This window comes from Falco punctatus (genome assembly GCF_963210335.1).
Source record: "Falco punctatus genome assembly, chromosome: 5".
Lineage (NCBI taxonomy): Eukaryota > Metazoa > Chordata > Aves > Falconiformes > Falconidae > Falco > Falco punctatus.
Genome location: NC_137584.1, coordinates 78,030,559 through 78,053,790, shown reverse-complemented (window position 1 = coordinate 78,053,790; position 23,232 = coordinate 78,030,559). Strand labels below are relative to the sequence as shown.

The 23,232-nt window shown below is 47.1% G+C and overlaps 1 protein-coding gene across 3 annotated transcripts in view; it reads left to right on the top strand.

Moving 5' to 3' along the window:
* Window positions 1-311: 311 nt before the first annotated feature.
* The window catches only part of ADGRF5 (adhesion G protein-coupled receptor F5), a 65,406-nt gene continuing 42,485 nt past the window's right edge, over window positions 312-23,232 (top strand). Inside the window, exon 1 of one of the 3 annotated variants that reach the window (XM_080389216.1) lies at window positions 312-18,501. The gene's annotated coding sequence lies outside the window, so the exon portion shown is untranslated. Of the gene's footprint in view, window positions 18,502-18,536; window positions 21,619-23,232 lie in introns of those variants that run through there. The other 2 variants (XM_080389217.1, XM_080389215.1) reach the window with 2 other exon arrangements.

Sequence of the window (23,232 nt, the reverse complement as noted above, 5' to 3'; positions counted from 1 at the left end):
ACTCTTCCCACACTTGGATAGGTCTGAACTTGGGAAACAGCCTTCTACAACTCTAACCAAAAGGAAAAAAACCACAATTCACTTGCAGCTCCCTCTACCTCAATAAAAACCCAAGACCATTTCCTACTGTACACTAGTGGGGAACCATGTGCATCCATGAGACTTCAGGGGAGCTCACAGCCGTTGTAGCCAGGTGGTGGTGGCAGGTAGCTCCTCCATGGGAACTCTTTTGGTGTGTAAGCAACTATTTGGTGTAAGAAAGTGTGCTGCTAAGTTCTCAGTACAGGAACTGTGGGAAGGCATGTGGGGGTAGAAGAATCTGGAGGTGGAAGAAAGTTGCTCTGTCCTGATTCCCATTTTAGGGGGTTTGAGGGAAATTTTGACAGGATGGCTCCCTGGCCATCTTATTGGTTGTGGTCAAGGGCTGAAAAAAGAGATTTCCCCCTCTTTTCAGGGATATTATATATGACAATGAAGCAAATCTAGCAAAAGAGGAGCACCTGTCACCACACAGCAGGACAAAGCTGGGACAGGAGACACTTGTCACATAACCCCCAGCAGTTCTGGGTACCACTAGAGTAGGGAGCAGGACATCGGTTAAACCTAATTATCACAATACCTGTGCAGCCCAGCCCCTCCTAATGAGAGCAGTATCATTCCCAGCTCCTGTAGGCAGTAAAATATTTAATAATTTAATGCTGTGCTCTAGGCTAGAGGTAAATACGTTTTGGTGGAGGAGCGGAGGTCAATGCAGTTCAGTGGTGGAGCACATCTGGTGTGTGCCGATGTTACTGACCAGGAGCAGAAGCCAGAAGGGTGCTTTCATAGCACGTGGTGACAGGGGTACAGTCGCGGGGATGTGATCATTACTGCAGATTTGGGGTCAGCTTTGTCAGTGCTTTACAGGGAACCCAGGAAGGCGCCAGCGATGTTTTAAATTCTGTCTGCAGGGCTGGGATTTGTACAGCTGAACAAGTTTTAATGTGATGTTTTCGGAGGCAATAGATGTGGAAGCCCAAAGTGCCACTATTACAAAACTCCAGTCCAAGCAGAGGCACATTTTAAATAAGCAATAAAGATGCAAGAGCAAGGCAGCACCAAATAGCAATTCCACTGAAAGACCACAAAGCCATGACCAGGCACAACCTGATTTTTTATGCATGTTAAAGTAATTGGAAAGTTGCCTTTTACTTGTTCCTCATCTTATTCAAGGACCTGCTGCTATGAGGACGTGGGGTCATTTTTCAGTGTTGCTAGCACTCAGCACAATTTCTTGGCTGGGTTTCACAGCAGGCCAGTAAACACTTACTTGCTTGTTTACTGGAAAAGCAAGGATTTCAGACCTTCTTTAGAAGATGTTTTAATCTTCTTACACTTGGATAAGCAGGTCAGCAGTCCAACCTTGAACCAACAAAAGGGTCTGCCATCACCTTACCTTCCATCTCAGCCGGCACAGGTATGCAGGGACAAGGAAACCAAGGAGTACACACATGGCTGAGTCTCTGCGGCTTTAGCATGTTTCCTCATGCCTGATGTGCACGAGCCATATATAGCAAAATGTGAAAATTTGACTCAGCTTGGCCTATGCCGAACATGAGTTGGAGCCCCAGCAAGTAAACAAACCTGTAAGTCATTCTCCAGTCGAGCTGTCAAGAGACTTCAATATGTAGCCAGAATTCAATGGGTGCCACACTGCCAGACTGTGTCCACAGCTTGCTGCTGAGAAGGAAAAACCATTGCTGTTGAGCTCTCCTTCGGTTTATCTGGGTGTGCATGGAGAGCTAATCCTGCAGACTGATTCTCAGCTGGCCTGGCCATAGGAGAAAGAAAGGGGAGGTCACCTTAGAAAAAGCAGCACAACTTTGCCTTGCTCAGACTGCAGTCGCTCACGAGGCAGAATTGCACCATCTCGCTGTGACCCCAGTGGGTTACAACCGTGACACAGACATGCCATGTGACATCCAACACATTTCAGGAAGCAGATGGTACTTCCACTTAGTCCCAAAAAGCTTTGTCCATGCCAGTGCTGAGCGCTGTGTTGTGCCTGGTGGAGTCACCACCCGCTGGGTAAGCACATAGGTATCTCAGAAGCCAACCACTGCTGGTGAGTCAGTAACTCAGAACCCGGCCTTCCTCAGCTGGGCAGCTCTTTGCCTGTGCAAGGATAAGAGGAATCAGGTCTGTGTAGGAAGCGAAGTCCAAAACCAGGAGGACAAAATGATGTTTTTCTCCATTTCTAAGCTGGCTCTGGCCCATCACCATTTTCCAGCTCAGTCCCTCCCTGCCTGCTGCATCATGGCTAAACCAGCTGCCATCACCCCTTGGCTGGAGCTGCAAGAGTCGACACAGTTGGGTAAAAGAGTTGGTTTGTGAATATTTTACCCACACCTGCCGTCCTGCATAGCATCTGCACCTCATGTTTGCTGTTTGCCGGTCCCATGGATGAGGTATATGTGGCACATGATGCCGCTTGCAGCAAGAACAGGGACGGGAGGAAAATGGCATAAGGAGGGTAGAAAGGCTGATGGTGAAAAAAAGAAAAATATGAAAGAAACCATGAAAGATAGGAGAAATAAAAGACTACCTCTGCAGAAAGCTACAGCAGAGCTCAGCAAGATGATGGCACATCTCCCTCTGGGTTCATTAACCACTAATAGGATTTATGAGAAGAATTTGTCACACTCTTAGGAGCATTTAGAAAAATGAAAAAATGATCTGTGAAAGAATCTTACACCCTATAAACATTATCCTCTCTAATGAACACTTTATGCTCGTTAAGACTTGAGAAAGTAAAAGGAGACAAGTGGAAGATGAGCAGGGTCTAGTTTGAGATGCAGCCCCTGAGGTGTGTAAGGACCTGAAGCCCTTGGTTCCCACAGGTATTTAGGACTGTGCGAGGTGCCCTGAACATATGGCCTGGCCTCCAACCACCACTCAGTGGACGCTGATGTCCCATATGTTGTACCTGGAGCCCATATCTCTGTCTTTAGCACCCATGAGCACTTCAATGATGCTTGAGGCCTTTAGCGAAGCAAAGCAATGGAGCTTCCATGGGCTTTTTAGTATGGGTACTGCAAATTACGGGCCAGGCTCAAGGGCAAGAAAGGTCATGTCCAACTGGGGGGAATGCCACTGTATGGCATCAGCCTGAATGGATCAAAATCTTCCACTGTAGCAGGACAGTCCAAAATAGCTGCTGTGGACCCAGGAGATGATCTCCCTTGCTTGGGGAGAGAAATGTCATGCAATGACCTACCCAAAAGCAACTGTACCACCAAAGTCAGGGCTGGGGACACTGAGGCTATTTCTGTTGCATCCCCTGAATCCCCCACAGAGCTGAGCTTCTCAAGCTCCTTTCCATTTCTTCTGGTCTTTAGGAGTCCTAAATGCAAGCCAAAGATGTGAAGCCTGAGGCATTTTCAGTGCCCTGAGCAAACCCACCTTGATAGTCCTCAGCTTCCAACACAAGGTGGCAGGCTGTCCGCAGGATGGGGAGCAGCCAAGGCAGTCCGAGTGACCACGAGTGGCCCTTTGTCACCACAGAAAGGAACATGTTGCTCCTTCTTGTCACTTTTTAGAGGAGGGAGGAAGAGCACAAGGTTTCTGTGGGACTTGTGACTTAGGAAGGGCTGTACGTGGTGAATGAAGGCTCATTGCTGCAAAAGGCCGGAGCTGCAAGAGTCGACACAGTTAGGTAAAAGTGTTGATTTGTGAATATTTTACGAATACCTGCCGTCCTGCATAGCACCTGCACCTCATTGCTGCGAAAGGCTTCTTCTGAGCCTGAGTTCTCATCCAAAGCAACCTACCAGCTTGGGAGGAAGATGACGGAGGGGTGGTCTCAGCCTGGCTGTGGTGATGGTGGGCTGCTGCTGTGGACGCATCTCCCCTGCCTGGAAATTAGGTACTGGCAGCATCCTCAGTGCATCCCCTTTAGTGGTTTGGCTACCAGCCTGGAGATGGCACAGCTGAGGACTGTTCCCCATCGTTTGGACCTGCCTCACCCATAGGGACTTGTCTGGTGACCGCTGGGCTGTGCCTAAGCCTGACCTTGACCCTGACCCTGACCTTGACCTGCAGGCTGACTTTTCAGCCTAACCTGCTTCATCACCTCAATTTGCTTAAGGACCTGGACTCTTGATTGAGCCTGGCCAGCACTTCCAGACCTGCAGCAAACCTACACCAGCCATTTTGGTAGGGGAGAAATCAGACCTAGGGAGGTGCCTTTGAAGGCCTCTGGCCAGTGCAGACATAGCCCTGTCCCAGCTGCCCAGCATTACCCCAGGGGTTCACATCCCTACGGGTGTGGGGGGCTGCTGGGGGCATCTATCTGCTCCCCACCATCCACTGATGGAGGCACATAGCACTCACATGGAGGGCTGAGCTCCCTGTGGAGCAGAAGCTTCCCAAGATTCACAGGCTCCTTGCTCTGAAGTTTTTTCACAGGGCAATTTGCATTACACAGAGTGACTAAGCATGGTGGGATGGTGGAAAGAGCAGCCTAATCCACCAAGTGCCATATCTACAGTAGCTGCTGGCACTAGCTGCCTGGCCTGCTACCTTTGACTGGTGTCAGAGCCTGAACACACTGCACTGATGGCTTGATGCTCTGCCTTGCCCTCGCCCAGCTGAAAGCATCCCCAGTTCATTACACCAATTTGCATACAGCTCTATATGAAGTCATTAAGAAGTGCCAGACGCAAGAGCAAAACTGGCCAAAAGTTTCACCAGTGGGAACAATCCAAGGAAATCCCAGTGCTCGAGCTCCAGTTTGTCTCGGCAGAAGGGGATTCAATTAAAGGTTGATTTGATTTGTTTATCTCAGAGAAAAGCCAGCTGACTGGATGTTGGACATACTTTTGGCTCTGAATCAGCCATAAATACCAAGGATTGTTTCAAGTAGACTGGAACAAACATGCTGGACCAAGCCCATCTCCAGCTGCCAGCTGGGGGGTCAGAGTGAGCAGCAAAATTGCCCCTCACTGATGTGTAACTACTCACAGGAGTTGCTTTCTCCACACACCTCTCTCTAGGGGCAGACCCTGCAGATTTTGGCTGTGTTGCATCTGCCATCCCCTCCCATGCGGCTTGCTCAGGCCCTCCAGCCACCACACACCGCGACGCTGTGAGGCTTCAGGGACCTGCACAGTTCCTTGCACTAGAAATGCACCTTCTCACTTCAAGAGCTTTTGATCTCACAGTTGCCTCCCTGGGGACACTGAGATAAGTTATCATCAAGCTTTGCAGAAGTGATTAGGCATCCTGTGTTACTTATTATCTTCCTGTTATCATTTTCTTTTCTTCCTTTGAAAAAACACTGTTTGTAAAATCAACTGATTCATCCTTTGCCAATGCACCGGAGGAGCAGTGCCCAGTTTGGTTTCCTTCTCGCAGGTCTCTGGCTGGGGGGACTCCAGATGAGTGGTTTCTAAGTGAGCTCCCACATCTGAGCCCACCTCTGGTGTGTACCTGTTAAATCCTATTAACTGGTGGCTACCCTAAAGCCCCGGGGGAACTCACTCTCCCTGTGAGTGAACAGGGAATTTTAGCTCTTGAATGCAAAAAGCGGCTGCACTAATAAAATTAATGAGAACCTCACTCCCTAAACACCAAGGGCCACGTGCAGCTGTGCTGCTGTATTTTGTATGATGCTGTATAAACACAGGCCAGTTTGCGTGACTCCCACGAGGACCTTGTCTGTCCCTGGGGTCCCTCTGTGCCCAAAGGTTCTCATGGACTTGCAGAGCACCAGGCAAGCTCCAGTTTCTGCTCACTGTGGGACCAGAAAAGCTGCACTGACCCAGCCACAGCTCCCTAAGAGCTATGGCCATGGAGCAGGATGAGGCCCAGCCGGAGCTGCTGCTTGATGGCTGGAAAAAGCATGGGGCAAACGGAGCAGCTCTGGGTAGCAGGGAGCAAGCACCGCTGGAAGACTAGCATGAACAAGATGTTCATTAATTCCCTTAATACTTGTCATGTGCACAGGGATTTAGAGAGTCCTTGAAGGGAAATTCATTTGCAGTACAAAGCAGTCCTTTGGACAACACAGAATGTTTTTTTCATTTGCTCAGGGAGCAAAATGGAATTGCATAGTTCCAAAGGGGAGCAATGAACTGATTTAAAAGGATTTGTCCTTTACAAGTGAAGAAAGTCATTGCTGCTGTGCCTGAGGTCACATGAGAAGTGTCTGTGCAAACCTCTTGCTTGTCTGCATAAACCAAGGAATTCTTGGTAGAACTGCACAAAATTCCTTTCTAAATAAAATATTTAACTAAGGAAGATACAAATTTGCTACTGAAACTGCTCAAACAGGAAAATTTCTATGGGTGAGTTCACTTGGCATTTTTTCCTCTCCTCTATGTGATATATGAGGGCTTGAACAGAGCTGATCATCTCTTCCCCTCATACTCTTAGCCGTGTCCACTCCTTGTCCCTTGCCTTGTGGCACCACAAGTGTTCAGCCAGTTCCTCCATCGGCTGCTTTGCTTCATACCGCTATGCTGGCCGCAAACCAGCCCAGCAAACATCCACGAGGTTTCCCACTGGCTCAGTGAGCTGAATCAGGGCATCTGCCAAGAGTGAAGGAAGGGGAGGAGGCAGGCAGTTACAGCAGGGGCAGACTGCTAGGGCAGCTTGGCTGTAGCATGCCATGGAGTCCTGCTGGAGCTTTGTGCCAGCAAAAAGTTTATCTTAAACTTGGGAAGGGGATCCAGGAAGAACTGGGCAGTGATTCTGCTATTTGGAAGAGCTACGTTCCTCAAAGACTTCGCATATTGCTGATAGCTTAGTGCTCCGTGTCCTCGTTTCCCCAATTAGAAAGGAGCCCAAAGGCTGACTGGAGTTGCCTGGGCAAATTTTGAATCTGGTACAAAACTCTCAGGATTTCTGTAGGAATTCTAACATAAAAGTGGACAGACAAGCTATCACCAGCCAACTACAGCAAAACCTTTCTTTTTCAATACTTGGCAAAGACTGTGTTTAGTACTAGGTAAATATTGCATTCTCAGAAGCATTTCCCTTTAAAATGAGCAGGCTGGATGAAAGGCTTCCCTGGCTCTTCCAGCCACATAAAAAGACAAGATTTATTTTCTCACCCAGCTATGCAATGCTGGTGGACAACCATACCTCACGTTCTCCTTCCTGCCTCTATCATGCCTGCTTATCAGAAAGGATCACCTGTTTACCTAAGATAAGACAGTCAGCGTTTGCTCATCTGGGGCCTCTTAGAGACATCCTACGAGCATCCTTTGTAGTCTGAACTGGACAATCTGCAACCTACAGCCCCATGAGCACGCAACTCCGGCTGGTCAGATTTGCTGGTGTTTTGAGCGAGATCAATGTGTGTTTTTAAGCAGAACCAGTGTGAAAGCTGGGCTATGCTCCACAGGGAGCATCTGACCAACTTTAAAGCTTTAAAACAGAAGAAGGCAAAAGGTGCTCTTCCCAGAAAGCACTGGAGACTGGTGCCTGTCCCATCTGACCTTGCTTTTTGGCCATGGGAATGGACATTGTGGCCATGTGTACACAGACCAGTGTTGTCCCATGGCCTCTTGAAGCTGGATGCGAATAAATGTATAAGTGTGGGTGGGTAGCAGTGTGCACTCCTTGGCAGGACTAAAACCTGCCAGCAGCGAGCAGCTCTTGCCTGTGCTGGCTAGTGGGAGGAGAGTGATGCTTTACTTTTGGGACAGGCAGCATCAGTGAAGAGGGGTCCCACAGTGACCACAGCCCACCCATCTATGCCAGGAGCACAAGCCCCATGCAATTACAGGGCCAGAGGGATGCATTTAATGAAGTCCATGCTCGAGGTGCTTGCCCACGCAGCTCCCAAGGTCGTGCCTACACACCAGCAGCCCATTACGTGTATCAGCAGCGCTATGTAGTATTGTCCTCTGCCTCACAGTGCTGGGAGCATGAGGACAGTGGATTTGGATGAGCCAGCAGCGTGCTGAGCCAGCTACTGCACAAGGGATCTGGGGAAAGGAGAGAAAACAGGGGATGATGCCACATCCATTCAACAAAGCCCCCCTACGCTGCATCTCTTTCACCTGCTGCCAGCAGCACTGTCCCACCCCCTGGGAGACCCCTCCAAGGTGTGTTGGGTGACAGCACGTGTCCTTCTGCATTCCTTGCTGGGGTTAGGATAAGGGCCAGTGCTTTCAAGTGTAGACTAGTCTCAAAAAATTTATCTTGCCAGCTTCCCTTTCGTAACAGGAAGGATGGCAGGCAAACAATAATTGCAGGAAATGTACAACTGACCTAGGCAAAGGTAAAAGGTTTGCTCTGGATCAGCCTTGTGTGCGGATGGGACCAAGGAGAAAAGCCAGTGCTGAAAGCTTGTGGGTCATCTTGGTTTTTTGTTTTTTTTGTTTTAACTGAGAAATGCTATTTTGTCGCAAATGAAGCCTTGTGGAAATGAGTCTGACTCCTCAAAACTATGGATGAAACACTGACAGGGGTATGTGTTGTAGAAGTCAGCCTGCTTTCTCACTGCTGGTGAGCCCTAGCCACCATCAGTGATATCTCCAGGGAAAACTCTGCCCAGCAGAGCTCTCCCATGCTGAGGGTCCTAGGGTGTCTCAGACCCCTGCTAGGGAGCCAAGGCATCTTAGATACCTGGAAACCACATCTTGCACACCTGGGATGCTCAACAAGCAACAAGAACTACTTCTGCACCTAGTGGAAGGCTCTCAGCACCTTGGCCCAGGACAATTTTCTCCCAGTGCTCAAGTGCCCATGGATAAGCCTCTCTTTCAATCCCAGTATCATTTATCAGAAAAATAAAAGAAGGTATTTTGTTTCTTTCAAAATACTTTTCCCTATATTTCCTTCTCTTAGAGACCCTATTAAAGCTTCTTGTTTAAGGTCCCAGAGCAGGATATATGTTTTACAGTACGTGATTTCAGCTAGAGGGAAATTCCAGCTTTCAACCACCTCTGGTCTCAGCTATCTTCATCCTCCATTCCCCAGCCCCTCAGGCAGGTTGGGCACTCCAAGAAATGGACTGGGAGAGAGCCTGTGATGGATCAGCCCTTCCATAAGGATCAGCACGTTCCGTGATCTGGGTCTTGAGGAGGAAGAGTCCCAGAGAAGGGGTTCCACCTGCCAGTCCACAGGTCCGGTCCCCCCCTCCATCCACCCTTGCAAATGGATGATTTACACTAGTGCTAGTAAAATAATGGTGCAAAACTGGTGTGAGAGGAAATTCAAGCTGAGTGTTTGCTGTCCTCTCTGTTCAGCTGGGACCAGCGAGAAGGTCAAACCCGTGCCCCACGTCAGCTGAGCTTGCTGAATGCACACCCTAACCTAAGACCAGGTTTATTTTCATGTACACAGTCCACTGTTGATACTTCTCCATTTTTGTGCTAACCATGAAGAAAGAACTGCCTTTGTGCTGCAGTAATAAAAGGGCCAGGTGTGCTGGTTAATAAACAAACCAACCTTTTAAATCCATAAACAGCATTTTCAGGATGCATTAATTTGATAGTTTGATATTGCCCTGTCCTACGTTTCCCTTGCTCTCTTGAAGGGGTTTTGGGATGTGCAGCAAGAATTTTTTCTCTGGTTCTGTTCTGCAGGTGATCAGAACTGGGCCACAGTCCCACAGGTGTTCCAGTCATTTCTAGAGGTGAGATCTGAAAGGCTATGGAGAGAAAACAAGTCTGGAAGAAATCATAAAATGCACACACAGCCCAAGATCTTTGGCTTGGCTAGGGAGAGCCTGTAATCCTCATAAATACCTTCCTATGTACATGATGTCTGGACCTGGCCCAGGCTGAGCTCCTTGGGAAAGGACTCTCACAAACCTGCAAAGCTGAACATGGATCTACCCAAGTATGTACTGAGCAGACAGAGATGTCGATAGGCTTAGGCAGTGGCTTACTGGGACTTTCAGAGTATTTAAGAGGGATATTGATAAGGGACACCGAACTTGGCATCTGATGTGGCAGTTAAGTACTCACATCCTTACAGGCGCCCAGTTCTGGCTAGGGAGTTGTCTACTTGGAGAAACACAGGGACTTTCCAACAAAAACTGTTAGTAGACACAGCACCTTCTACCCACACCTGTTTTACTTCAGCGATACCAATGCGATGCAGCCTCAGCATGTCCAAGAGATGTGAACGAGGCCGTGCCACCACACTTATCTCACCCAGACCCTTTCAGGTTCAGCTTGCAGTTTCTCAGCAACACCTGCATGAGCTCTGCATGGGTGGCAAGCTCAGCCTAAGGGATCAGACCAGTACGACTGCATACCACAGAAGCATTTTTGGCACTAGCAAACGAGAGAGCACAGGGGCCAAACAAAACTCACGCTTTGGTCTCATATCTGGGGAGCCGAGTTGCACATCAAGGTTGTGTCTGGCATTTGACCCCTTTGGCATCTACTGCTTTGGCCTTTAACACTGAGGGGGTTTCCTTGCAAAGAAATTGTTTTGGCTACTCAGATCTGTCTTTCTCTATTAGCCTTTCCCTTTTTTTTTCTTTCTTTTTCAACACAGAAAGCAAACTGAAGCCATTATAGCAACCAAGGCCCCCAACCCAAGGAAAACCCTCTAAGTGAGGATGCTCAGAGAAGAATCCCATATCTAGCAAGGCACAAGACATTTAGTATTCCAATACCACCCTGTTCTACAGCATTTCACTCTTGCTTCAGCTGGATCTGAGCCCCAAGGCAAGAGGTCCTCCCTATGTGTAATGGCAAGCCTGGACACCGAACTGAGGGAAAGTATTATGGTAGGAGCAGGTGCTCAGAAGTGAGGTGTTGCCTCTTTCTTCACGTTTGCTCTAGGCATCTTTGAGTTTTGCAGTACAATTGCATCTTTGCACGCTGAAATGCTCCCAGCAGTAATTCCCAATTCAGATTCAGATGTCTAAGGGCAAGCATCGTGACCCTGAGAACACCAACAGGCTTTGCAGGCTCTTTCCTCTTCTCTTTGAGTTTTGCTTGCGTCTAGCCAAGGTCAGCTCTGCAAGGGTGCATCTGTGTAACCAGGGGTCAGACTGCTGGGGTGACGGCTAAGTTGTGAGAACAGGCTGGGAGACACTTCACTGGGAACGCTGCCTTCACCCAGGAGCTACATTTAAGTTTTGCCCTTGGTCCTTGGCCGAGCCACGTTGTGCATCCCTGTGTGCTCAGCCTTGTGCCTTGCTGTTCCCAACACTGACTTGCTGACGTGGCCTCCTGGATTCACCTTGGACCTGCATCTTTGCTAAGAGCTCATTTGGGGATGGGACTGTGGTTGAACCTAGTCACTGTCACCAGACCTTCTCTGCTTTCCTTGTTCAGGTGCTGTGGGACCATGCCCATCAATGAGGGCACTGCTCTGCCAGCTCTCAGCTCCTGCCATGCAGAGCAGCCAGCTTCTTCTGCTCCCTGGCACCAGGTCTCTCCTTGCTGCGTGGGTTAAGCATCCACCCAGGCAGTTGTGAACCAGGTCCTAGGTCCCTCAGCAGTTGCCTTTCCATTTGTTTTCCTGGGAATTTGTCAGTCCTTGGAAACATGCTATTGAAAGTCACCCAGGAGCTGTGCTGGAGGATTCCATGCCAACAGAAAGCACTTGAAGGTCCAGGGTAACACGTTATCCCGAATTTGGGATATTTGCTGGTGATCCCAACCTACAAGACAATTTGGTTCCTTATGGCCCATCTGTCCTGAGTAAAAAACAACTAATGGGCTGGTGGATCAGGCACAAAGCAAAGGCACTTGGGGGAAGTTTAACCAACCACCACAAGAATGTGGTAGTGCAAAAATTCTACCAGGTGGTGAATAAGAGGGGGATGCTCTTCACAGAGTGGTGGTGGTGGTGGTGGCATTTGTCAGCATTCCCCTCATAAGTAACTAAATTGTGCCAGATTCCTTCCACTCTATCCAGAAAACAAACTGCACCCTTAACGCTGTCACAGGGCAGAGTTTCCCCATTTCACAGGGCTATAAGCAAACAAGGAAGTCTCTGTTAGGCATGAATTCAGGTGAACTGCCTCTCCCCTTCCAGTAACCCCAACAAAAGCCTGCTTAAATGCCCCTCCACTGGACCCAGAGTGCCTTTCCCCACTGCTCTGGCTCAAGGCTCATGGCTGTGTCTCACACCCAGCACACTGCCCTAGGCTGCTTTCTTCAGAGTCCTCAGGGTGCAGGAACATTTGGGACTCTTCAGCAACCTCCCACCTGCTTGGCATAGAATTGTAAAAAGATAAAGCTGTCTTGGGAACCACAGAAGTAATGAATTCTTTCCCCAGCTTCATATCCAACACCTCCTGCTGCAACATTGTGTAGTTCCACCATATTCCCCATAATACTCACCATAACAATATTCAGGCCACCACACCTGCCCTAGACCTTACTGTCGTTCTGTGTCCTCTCTATGCCTCTGTTCCCAGCTCTCTCCTATATTTCCAACAGACCTCTTCACAGTGCCCCCCAACTCATTTCTGTACTCTCCCTCCCTTCTTAATACCATCAGTCAACTCACACGTCTCCTGTCTGGCTCAACGGGGTCATTGGTCTGACAAAAAAAAATCAAATTACAAGAGAGGACAGTATCTCTGTCCTTCAGAGAAACTGTGTGGTCAATCTAAAAGTTGTCAGGGAAGGAATTAACACAAGCAAAGTGCCTTTCACCAGGAATTTTGTCAAATATGAAGGTTTCTGTATAGCCAGAAGTTTCTGTTTTGCCTAGTTATTTTCTATGCAAAAGAGGAAATGGCTTGCTGAATGAATGGGCTGTATATAGGTATATGGACTCTCTGCAAGCTGGAATTCATAAATCCTTTTTGTATTTGCCTTTCTTTGGGCTCAATTACCTCTAGTCATCCATGTGGTGACTCCACAGCTCTCATGGAGGGATCATACCTCTGCTGTCTCATGTCTGCTTTGGATTTGTGGTGAGCTGATGGACATCTAAGGCAGAAAGATGACTGGGAAGCAGCTGTATGACCAGAATACTCTTTACCAGTAACCACCATGGTGCATAAATATGTTCTGACTGGGTCAAAAGGTCTCTTTTCACCAGAAAGGTTATGCAAATCCATGAACTAAATATATATGCAACTCACTGACATGTACTTCAGCCAGCACATGTTCAATGTGAATTAGTAGTGGTTGCACAGCCCACATTCTTTCATCTTGGAGCCTCTCACAGATAACAGATCCCTTCTTCTTTACCTTCATAAGCATGGTAAACACTTTTGAGGACCTGCCCAAGGTATTGTAGTGTGGTATCATATATGATGTTTGCTGTCAGAGCAAGGATTTTAAATCCCTATCTTCCTGGGCAAGTTTATTATCCTAATGCCTGTCTGTGTAAAGCTTCCTCTTTCTCATAAATTGGGTACTGAGTAACTAGGGTAAGTGAAAGGAGTATGAGAACATAAGAAAAGGCAGTATACATATAGTCTTCCTCCCCACTTTTGTGCCTGTCGTGGGGACAAGATGAGACAAAATGCTCCTCGAGCTCTTTCCCTACCCTCTCCCTTTTGCCTTAGAGGAATACCATTTTTTTTGACCATAAACTAACACATCGACTTCCCCACCATACTGGACTACATGCCACATTGACCAGACTTCAAAAGAAAGGTCTTGGCCCTGAAAGCAATCCCAGTGGGATTCTTCATGTGCATGAGGTCACTCCCATGCCGAAGTCTGTGCACTACTGGAGCTTTAACCCTTCAAAAGCTCCCATTCACGCCCTGCCTAAATCCTGCAGGTTCTGCTTGATTCCAGCTCCAGGTGAAAACCCCTTCCCCCCAACCCCACCTGGGTCCAGGCCGTGTAACTGCTGATGGCACCACCTGGATGATGACAGCATTCTACCATCTCCTGCTGCTGCTGTCTGCTCTTGCACATGTCTAGCCTAAGCATTGTCCTAGCTTGTCTCTTTGAAATGCCAGGACCATGGCCATTCCTGTGTCCCTGTCCTGTCCCATTTGTGTATCTTTATGCAATCTTAGAATTGTTTAGGTTGGAAAAGGCCTTTAAGATCATCAAGTCCAACCGTTAACCCAACATTGCCAAGTCCACCGCTAAATCATGTCCTTAAGTGTCACAACTACATGTTTTTTAGCTGCTATTCGTCCTGCTCTTGGGACCAGGACCTCTGGGTCTGTACACCTTCCACATAAAGATATCCTCCTGACTGCTGGGCTCCTCTGTGTCGTTAGTATTACTTCTATTAACAACTTTTATAATTACAATAATGAGTGGGAAATTCACAGCACACTGCATTGTACGGAATCCTCAAGCCCCATGTCATGTAAGCTGCAGCTCTGCAGAGCTCTCCACACCCAAACCCATCAGGTGATCACTTCTGTTGGGTAATGCACCATCAAAAAGCATTCCCTTCATTGTCCATTGTCAGAAGAAAGGACGGGAAAACAGGACATTGTCTGGAGCCGTCCATTTTCAACAAGGCCCAGCTAAACCAAAGGAAGCTGCCTGAAGTTTCAGAAAGGGATGGGTGGGTTGCCCTTTGTGAGCAGGGACTCCAAAATCCCTGGAGGAATTACTACATGTTTTCTGTTAGGGGAAATCCAACAATCGCATGAACACAAAGGCTACGCGTTACAGGCGTTTTCCACTTCCTTTATTGGTTTTCACAAGAGCTCAATGAGTTCTCCATCATTCTGCAGAAGGCCCTACCCTGGCCTGGGTTTCTGCATTGAGATTTCCTATCAACTGTGAAGGCTCTTGGTTGCCTATCGTCAATACTGATTTTAGCACATGAAGCTTTATATAACCCCAGACAAAACGCGTTGTTAAAACCACAGTCCGCTGAAGCACCCAGATCCCTAATTTAATAATAACAGAGCTCCAGCAAGCCTAAAGACTGGAAGAGCAGGTCCTGTATTAGGGACGTCAGATAGTTGTGTCTATCTAAGCCAATAAAACCAATAATGAAGAAAAATGAAAGAACTCATATAGGAAAGCACCCAGCTGTGATATGAAGGTGTCAAGTATTAGTGAATTGCATGGAAGTTTGCATATATGGTTGATTGCTGAGATTTTTAATAATATAGACCTTTGCTTTTAATTCAGATTTTTTCAGCTTCATTTTCCCACATTTGCTTTGTTCTGTGCTTTTCTCTGGAAGATTAAAAAGCCATTTAGCATTTTGTGCTTTTTCAATACGTTATATGTATATGGAATTATAATGTAAATAACATATAATTATAATTACACATAACTGTAGTCATCATTCTCCTATGACAAAATTCATACAAGTGTGGTAATTAACCTAAACCCCCCCCGCATTATAAACCCAAGTCACTTAAACGTAAAAGAAGCCCATACAGCTGGGCAATGGCAGCGTTACTCCAAATAGCCAGATTAATCGTTCTATCACTGCAATGAATTCCTGGCACTTCAGGAAAAATGTAATCTTCAGGGACCTTATTCATACAGATAGTTTCAGTTGACCACTGGCTGCAGTGGGGCAGTTCAGAGCATGTTGCTTCTTTTGGTACAAAACCGTGCAGCCTTCAGCCCCACTATCAGTTCTAAATATATTGTGCAAGCCAGATGTATAATGAGACATTTCATTACTTCCTTCCTTCTCAGCACATTAGAGCGAAGCGACACAGGATTTGCTGTCCCCGGTATGAGCAAAGGTTAATTCCTCGCTCTCTGCCAGGGTCACCGGGACAACCAAAATATCCCTTTACTGTCCCCGTGCACATTGAAGAGTTGCAGCTCGCTTGGTCATGACACTCCTTGATGACAGTACAGCTTGTGACATACTTGCTATATCATCCTGGTAGTGACCTGTGGCATTTAATGGTCTATATTGGATATAGTTGTACTGAGATGCCCCAACCAACTTCAGAGCCCCACAGTGCTCAGTGCTGTAAGAACGGATTAAGCTTTACTATGCAAAGACAGAGCACAGGATATAAGAAAAGAGATCATAGGACTCTTCAGAGGTCCTGGGATCGTTTCCCAATCTCGAAAACAGATTAATCCATACCTTGGCATAGCTTACATTTACTCATGCCTGCTCAAACACCAAAAGTTCAGGCTTTCCTCGTTCCCTTCAAAATTTGTATGTCCAGCCTAAGCAGCAGCCTACACTCTGGCAGATCAAACTGTTGTTGGATGGTGCTGTTGCTGACCCATGCCTGTCAGCTCTTATCTTGGAGTCCAAAGAGCCATTCTATTTTGCATAACATAATGACACATTGACTGCAGCAAGGTCTTTCCACAAAGAGTTGTGTTCATCTCACTTCCCTGGAAATGCCAGCAGTGTAAACACCTGCTCCTGAGCTACTTCAAGGCTCCCGTGAGTCACTAGAGAGAATAAGCATCTCTGGTCTGAGCCAATTTAGATACTTCCTTCTGAACTGTTTTAGGTATTTATCTAACTGTTCTCTAGAGTAACTATTTCTCTCCAGTTCCCAGAAGTGACAGCAAGATCTGCCCCAGGCTTTCTTGAAGATGCTCTCAAAGAACTTACCTTGAACAGGAACATTTCTGAAACCTTGGAAACTACCGTGGGGGTGGAAACCATCCTCCACCCACCACCAAACCCACCAGCAAACTGCAATATAGATGGGAAGAAAAATCAAGTAAACAAGACTGAGCAATAAACATACTATGAGCACTTCCTATGTAATTAAAAAAATTATCACTTGGATGATCTACTTTAAAGAAATAATAATTCTGTCATTCTAATTAAAGTATCGCAGCAGTTTTTTCTTTCCTAGATGTCCCAACCTTCATATTTTACTCATCCCAGCCAGCAGAATGAGTTTAATAGGTATAAAACTTCAGCGCTAGCCACACAAAAGGAAATGAAACTAAAATGCTCACTGAAATGAAATGACTGCTCTTAGGTATAGAGGCTGCTGTTAAATATAAGGAAATATGAATCACACTCACTAATTGAAAGCATGTAAAGATGGGGTACACAGCCCAGGGACTCCCTCTCTGTCTCTTCCTTTCTCTCTTTTTATGTCAGTGAGCATGTGGGTGAGGTGTATTCAGCAGGGAAATGTCCAGATGTCCCTTCTTGCTTTTATAGCATGAACCAGATCAACTAAAAAGATCCTGTGTGAAGATACCAGCTTACTGAAATAAATTTGTCTAGTGTCCAGAAAGAAGGATGTTATTAGCTCTAGATTCTAGAGTCCTGTATACAATTTTTCATCTTAAGACATTCTTAGAAAGATGGTTCAGATACACTCCACTTAGACCCTGAAACAGAGGGAGACCAGTTGTTCTCAGCTACTTCCAGAGTCAAGAAGAAACTGATACCGCCAGAATGCAATACTCATCACAGATGGCACATGCCCTGTGCCATCTGGTGGCTTGATGTTGGGCCATGGTGCTGTGGTGTGTTATCTTGCAAGAACATCAGAGATGGTATAAAGCCAGGAGAGACAAAAGCAAGAAGGTGTCCTTCAGTTTATCAGGATAACCAGGACTGAGCCTTGGGGAACCATCCCCACCTTCCTGGGGTGCAGTCTTTTGGCTAGTGCATGAAAATCCCGCTATGGAGGCCCCAGTGTGAGGCAGAAGAACCTGCACAGCACAGCTAGGCACCCATTCCACAGGTAGCCATCCATCTGGATGCATGAACCTGATTTCTTCTGCACCTTGACAAGGAGCCCTTGTGCCACAGCTGCACTGCTGGGGTGCCACTGAACATGAGCTCGGTGTGGAAAGGCTCTCCTATATTCGTTTGCAGGTATCTCAGCACCTGTTACCATGAAAGGCACCATAGCTGAAAGTCTGAGAAGCACTTGCACAACTTACACCCCAGGTCACTGTGTATAGTGCCAATGGAGGCTCTTACAACAGTGTACCCTAACAAAAAAAAAAAACAAAAAAACAAAAAAAACCACAACAAACCGCAAAAAAGAAGCAATTTCTTTTACTTCCACAGCCCTGATGGCCAAAAAAGTGTTTCCCTCATCTTGAAATTACACTCCCCAGCAGCTGTTAGCACCCCCGCCCATGTGTCCCTTGCATCCACTTTCCCCCCCACGGCAGGAAATCACTTAGAAAATATTTCCTAGGTTCCTTCCTGGCCAGAGGTCATCTCCGTGTTTTGGACCAGCAGGAATCACCGTGTTCTCTGACACAACAAACGGAGAAGGAAGATCTGCCCTGCCCATCCAGCACGGTGCTTTCAGGCTTGTGTTTTTTAGCTGCAACCCCACCCCGTTGCTGGTGGAGAAGGGATCGGTTCCCACTGATCGCAGGAAAGGGAGGTCACGGGCTTTGCTTGATTAAATCACCACAAGCCAAAAGGTTCTTTCTCTCTCGCTGACTGAGAATTGCTCGCAGGCTGTTTATTTTGTTCCAAAAAGAAAAGCAAAACAAAAAACAAACACCGAGTCCAACAACCAACAGCCTGCACGGAAAAGCAGGTGTGTCTCCAGCTCCCGGGAAAACAAAGGGCAGAGACTAAGGCAGAAGTTGACACTTGGATGGGAATTTACCTTCCCAACACAGGAGGACAAGTTTGGAAGAAACTCGGTCACGACCAGCACTCGTTGTCTTACAGGTATGGAAGACGTGTGCAAAATGTAGCATCGGTCTCCTTGTGTGGTTGGACAATTTGGGGAAGGTGAAGTTGACTTAAAGGAATTTGCAGGGCCAGATTCTGACATTGCAGTGCAAGTTTTGCATGACTGGCAAACCTGCCGCAGATTTCTACTGGGAGAACTGCAATCAGCCCATGTTTTTTTTTTTTTGTGGTGATTAGTTGACAGTTTTCTGTAGGACGCTTTTGGCTTTTCAGGGTATGAATTAAACCATTCAAGCTTCTGACAAAGTGCTGTCTGTTAACTTGGCTAGTGCGTTTTAATAGAGGCTATGAGCAATCGAGTGGAAGTGCGGCGTGAAGAGGGACGTGCAGAGAAATACTGTGCTAGTCTGGACTGCATTTATCACCTCCTGAGGCGTGCTGCAGAGTTTCAGAAAAAAATCAGATCAACTGCAACAGCATTTGGATTTTTTTCACTTTGTTTTATGCTCACACCGGCTGGGATTTGCAATATAGATAACAGGGACTGTAATGTTGTCAGCTGCATGAAATGGTGGGTTTGTTTCTTTTAAGAGCAATCTGTTGCATCTCCTTTCAGTTTCATATTAGGTGATGCTTGCTGACAGGGGAGGGGGACTTGGGGCATCCATGGCCACAGGCTGAGACACTGCTGTGTACTTACTGTCTTTGAGTGTCACACTTATCTTTCCATTATTTTCTACCTGTGCTTTGAGCTGCTTAAATAAAAGACAGTTTTACGGTGCTGTGTTTGAGTGCTGGTGTGCTGTTGGCAGTGCTTAATGTCGGGGGGGATGCACAGGTGCTTTCTGATGCTTTCAACTCCATTGATGTCTATAACCCCAAAAGTCCTGCTCCATCCAAACATCTCTGGTGCACCAGTATCGACTGGTTGCTTAAATGATTGTGATTCAGAAAAAACACAGCTGCGTAGTGACCTTGTACAACCTTGCTGCTCACTCCCTGTCAGTGGGGAAGTGATGCGCACCTACCTCCATAAGGAGCTTCCAGCTTTGGGGAAGAAAGATGTCATCGTTTGAATGCTGTGACTCTCGCTTTCAGTGACAGTTTTATGGGAGGCAATGAGCTTGTAACAGGCAAGGGAATAGCAAGGGAAAGGGTGTTGGGAATTTGAAAGCCTGAGGTTCCATTTCTCCTTGCCCCATCACTTGCTGTTGCACAGTAAAAATGGCATTTCTCAACCCATAGACCTTCCTCTCACCCAGAAAATTCCTCATCTATTTCTGTCACTTCATCTTTCTTGTGATGTCTAGCAACATTGCAGAATGAAGTGGTGCATAAGGAAATTTAGGGGCGCATCTTAAGCATCTGTGTAGTGGTGACACCTGACTGAACTCAGTAACGGCTCAGCTCAGCAGGGACCCAGTGTGAGTATTTGACATTCATCATTATTTAACTTCCCTAGATTCCTCTGAGTTTGCCTCTGGTGATCCAGGCTTAAAAAACAAGCAAACAGAACATAAGTAGGCTCTGGGAAGATAACTTTATCCTAATCTCCTTGATTATTTTTATTTTTTTAACACCTCTCAGACAGGCTTAATAAAGCAGTTTTCCAAAGTCTGAATTGGAGACGTGGGAAATTCCTCAAACTAGGCAGAGCTTCCTCTCATTGTTAAAACACAAAAGACCAGTGGAGCCTTTACTAGAGTTCCTTTTTTAACCCATTCATTTTGATCAAGAAAGCCTCCCTGCTGCTGCCACCGTTCATGGCTGCAATTTGGTTTGCCAGAAGAAACAAGGGCTTACAGCGGGCAAGCATGGGTGTGAACTGTATCATCCATGAAGGCATCGTTTGTTTTGGGGCCAAATTTGCACCTGGTAAATGAAAGGTGCTTACACTTGAAACTGAAATGATTTGCTGCTGGAATTAATCTCAACCTTGAGTAAGAATCATGACTTTTTAAGACCAAATGGGATGAATCTACCGTTAAACCGAACTCCTTTCAGAAAACCATTTCCAGTTTTCCACGGAACAGTTTCTTAGGACCGTGATCTCAAAGGAGGCTCCAACTGCCATTCGTGAGCTGATCCACTGTAATTGCGTGATGATGCAGAGTTTATTTCACAAATGATCTCACACATTGCTCAACCTGCTTATGGGCAGTTACCATCCATCAGCTAATCTGATCCAGCAGCAGCTTGTCCCCCTTATCTGTGCTCAGCAGCATCCTGCGCGAGGACTGAGCCAGCGCTACGTGAAGGCAGACACTGGGGGGCTCTGATGGTGGCCCTACAGTGGGCTGGGGGGGTTGTATTAGGAATGCAGGGGAGATGGAAGGCACAAGGTGGATGTGCAGGAGCAGGGAGCGTGGGAAAGAGCTTGCAAAAGGTAATTTGCAATGGCTTGTTTCTCTCTGACAAAGGAATGATCCATTTTGTATTTTGCAGGAAAGAGCAGCACCTGCAGAGCAGCTAAGTCACTGTAGCAGGTTGTCTGGTAATTACAGTACCATATTTGCATATATTGCTGCACTGTGGACTGTTAAGGCATTTTTTACTGTATTTGTGGTCTGTTCTGAAGGCTTGTCTGCTTACGGTGGTGGCCAGTAAGGGAGGTTTCACTCTGACAACCATTCCATGACCTGACACGGATGTTGTAACCTTAATCTACCATCTCTGTATCCAGCCCATTTCTTTTCTCCAAACTTCATTTTATCCCTGTGGAAGCCTGTAATGAATTCAGCCCCAAAGCCCTCCTCTCTCCATCATAACTCCCATCTGAGCAAGCCAAACAAGATGGGTGTGCTGGGTCTGGCTGGGATGGAGTTAACTGTCTTCATAACAGCCCATAAGGTGCTGTGTTTTGGATTTGTGGCTAAATCAGGGTTGATTATAGCACATCAGTGTTTTGGCTATTGCTCAGCAGTGCTTGCTGCAGCATCAAGGCTTTCTCTTTTTCCCACCCTGCCTCTGTAGGGCGTGGGCTGGAGGGTGGGAGGGGTTACAGCTGGGAAAGCTGACTCAAATTCACAAGAAGGATATTTCAAACCATATAACATCAAGTTCAGCAAATAAAAACCAGGGGCAGGATTATCTTCCAAGGTGGCCATTGCTTAGAGACTTTCTGGGCATCCGTCTGCTTGTGGGAGGTGGTGAGTGATCGCCTTCACATTGCTTGTTTGTTGTTTCCTCTTTCACTTACTAATCTGTATTTATTTAAACTTACTAGTTTTCTCACTTTTTCCTCTTCTAATTCTCTACCCCATCCTGCTGTCAGGTGGGGAGTGAGTAGCTGTGCAGGTGCTCAGCTGCAGACCAGGGTCGACCCAACACAGCAAGATGTCTAGCCCACCTTTTAGACACCTTCTAATGGACCGCTTTTGAATAAACAAAAGGTTTTTTCCCAGCCTAGGAAAAACCCTTTCACTCCCTTGTGTCATCTCAATCAGCTGATTTACACAAAGTAGTATTTGCTTTAGGAAGAACTCAAAGGTCACCTAAAATTGACCGCTCCTGGCACTGAAAACCTTCCTTCTGTCTGGGAGGAGAGCTGTGTTTCATTTGCCTTCTAGGTATTTCTACAGCTGTCTCTTTACCAGGTTGTTAGTATGAGCACTGATGAGTTATTCCTGCCCAGGTTGTCTCTGAACACCCTGTGAAGCAGGGACAGCTAACGCCATCCTTGTGGGGCAGCAGGGAACCGAAGCACAGGGGTAACGAGGGTCTGCTTACATGGCTGGCTGATGTCAACCCAGGCTCTGCTGAAACCTGCCTCAACAGGAGAGAAAATGCCGTGGCAGGCCGGGTTTGAGGATGCTCACGATTAGCAGAGCTGTGTATATTCCCCCTTTAATTCTTAATATGAAACATCCATTTCCAAATGCCTTCCCCAAAAACATAATAGAGCTGTGATCTAGTATGTAATTTACTGTCCTCGGAAATTCCTCAAAACAGCAGAGCTTCCCCCAATTGTTCGTGCACAGAGGAAAAGCTCTACTAGAGTTCCTGCTTGGGCTTGCTCCTGTGTCCACAGGCTTGGCCCTTGACAACCATCAGGCTGAGTGTGTAAAAACCATCTTCATTCCAAAGCTGTCCCTACGTGCCTTACGACAGGCTGTTCACAGCATGCCCCTTACTCCTGAAATTAGTTTACTCTTCCTTTATGAGGGAGACGGCCTTTAAATTCCTGCATGGGGTCCCTAAAGCCTGGCTCCTCCGATCCTATGGCTGAGATCCCGGATGAGCAAGTGCATGCCTCAGGTCTCTCGGGCTGTGAAACAGGGCTGATGGCACTTCCTTCCTTTGTCTGCTATCCAGCCTGTTTCAAGCCCATGGCTTAAAATGTCCAATTGCTGCTCATAACCACTGGCCCTTGTCTCAGTAAGGACACGCAAGATGTTAGAATCATAGAGTCACAGAATTATTTGGGCTGGAAGGGACCTTAAAGACCATCTAGTTCCCACCCCCTGACACGGGCAGGGACCCCTCCCCCAGCCCAGGCTGCCCCCAGCCCCGTCCAGCCTGGCCTTGGGTACTGCTAGGGATGGGGCATCCACAGCTGCTCTGGGCAGCCTGGGCCAGCGCCTCGCCGCCCTCACACCAAAAGATTTCTTCCTTATATCTAATATAAATCTACCCTTCTTTAGTTTAAAACCATTTCCCCTTGTCCTATCACTACCTTCCCTTGTAAAAAGTCCCTCTGCAGCTTTCTTGTCGGCCCCTTCTAGGTACTGGCAGGCTGCAACAAAGTCTCCTCAGAGTCTTCTCTTC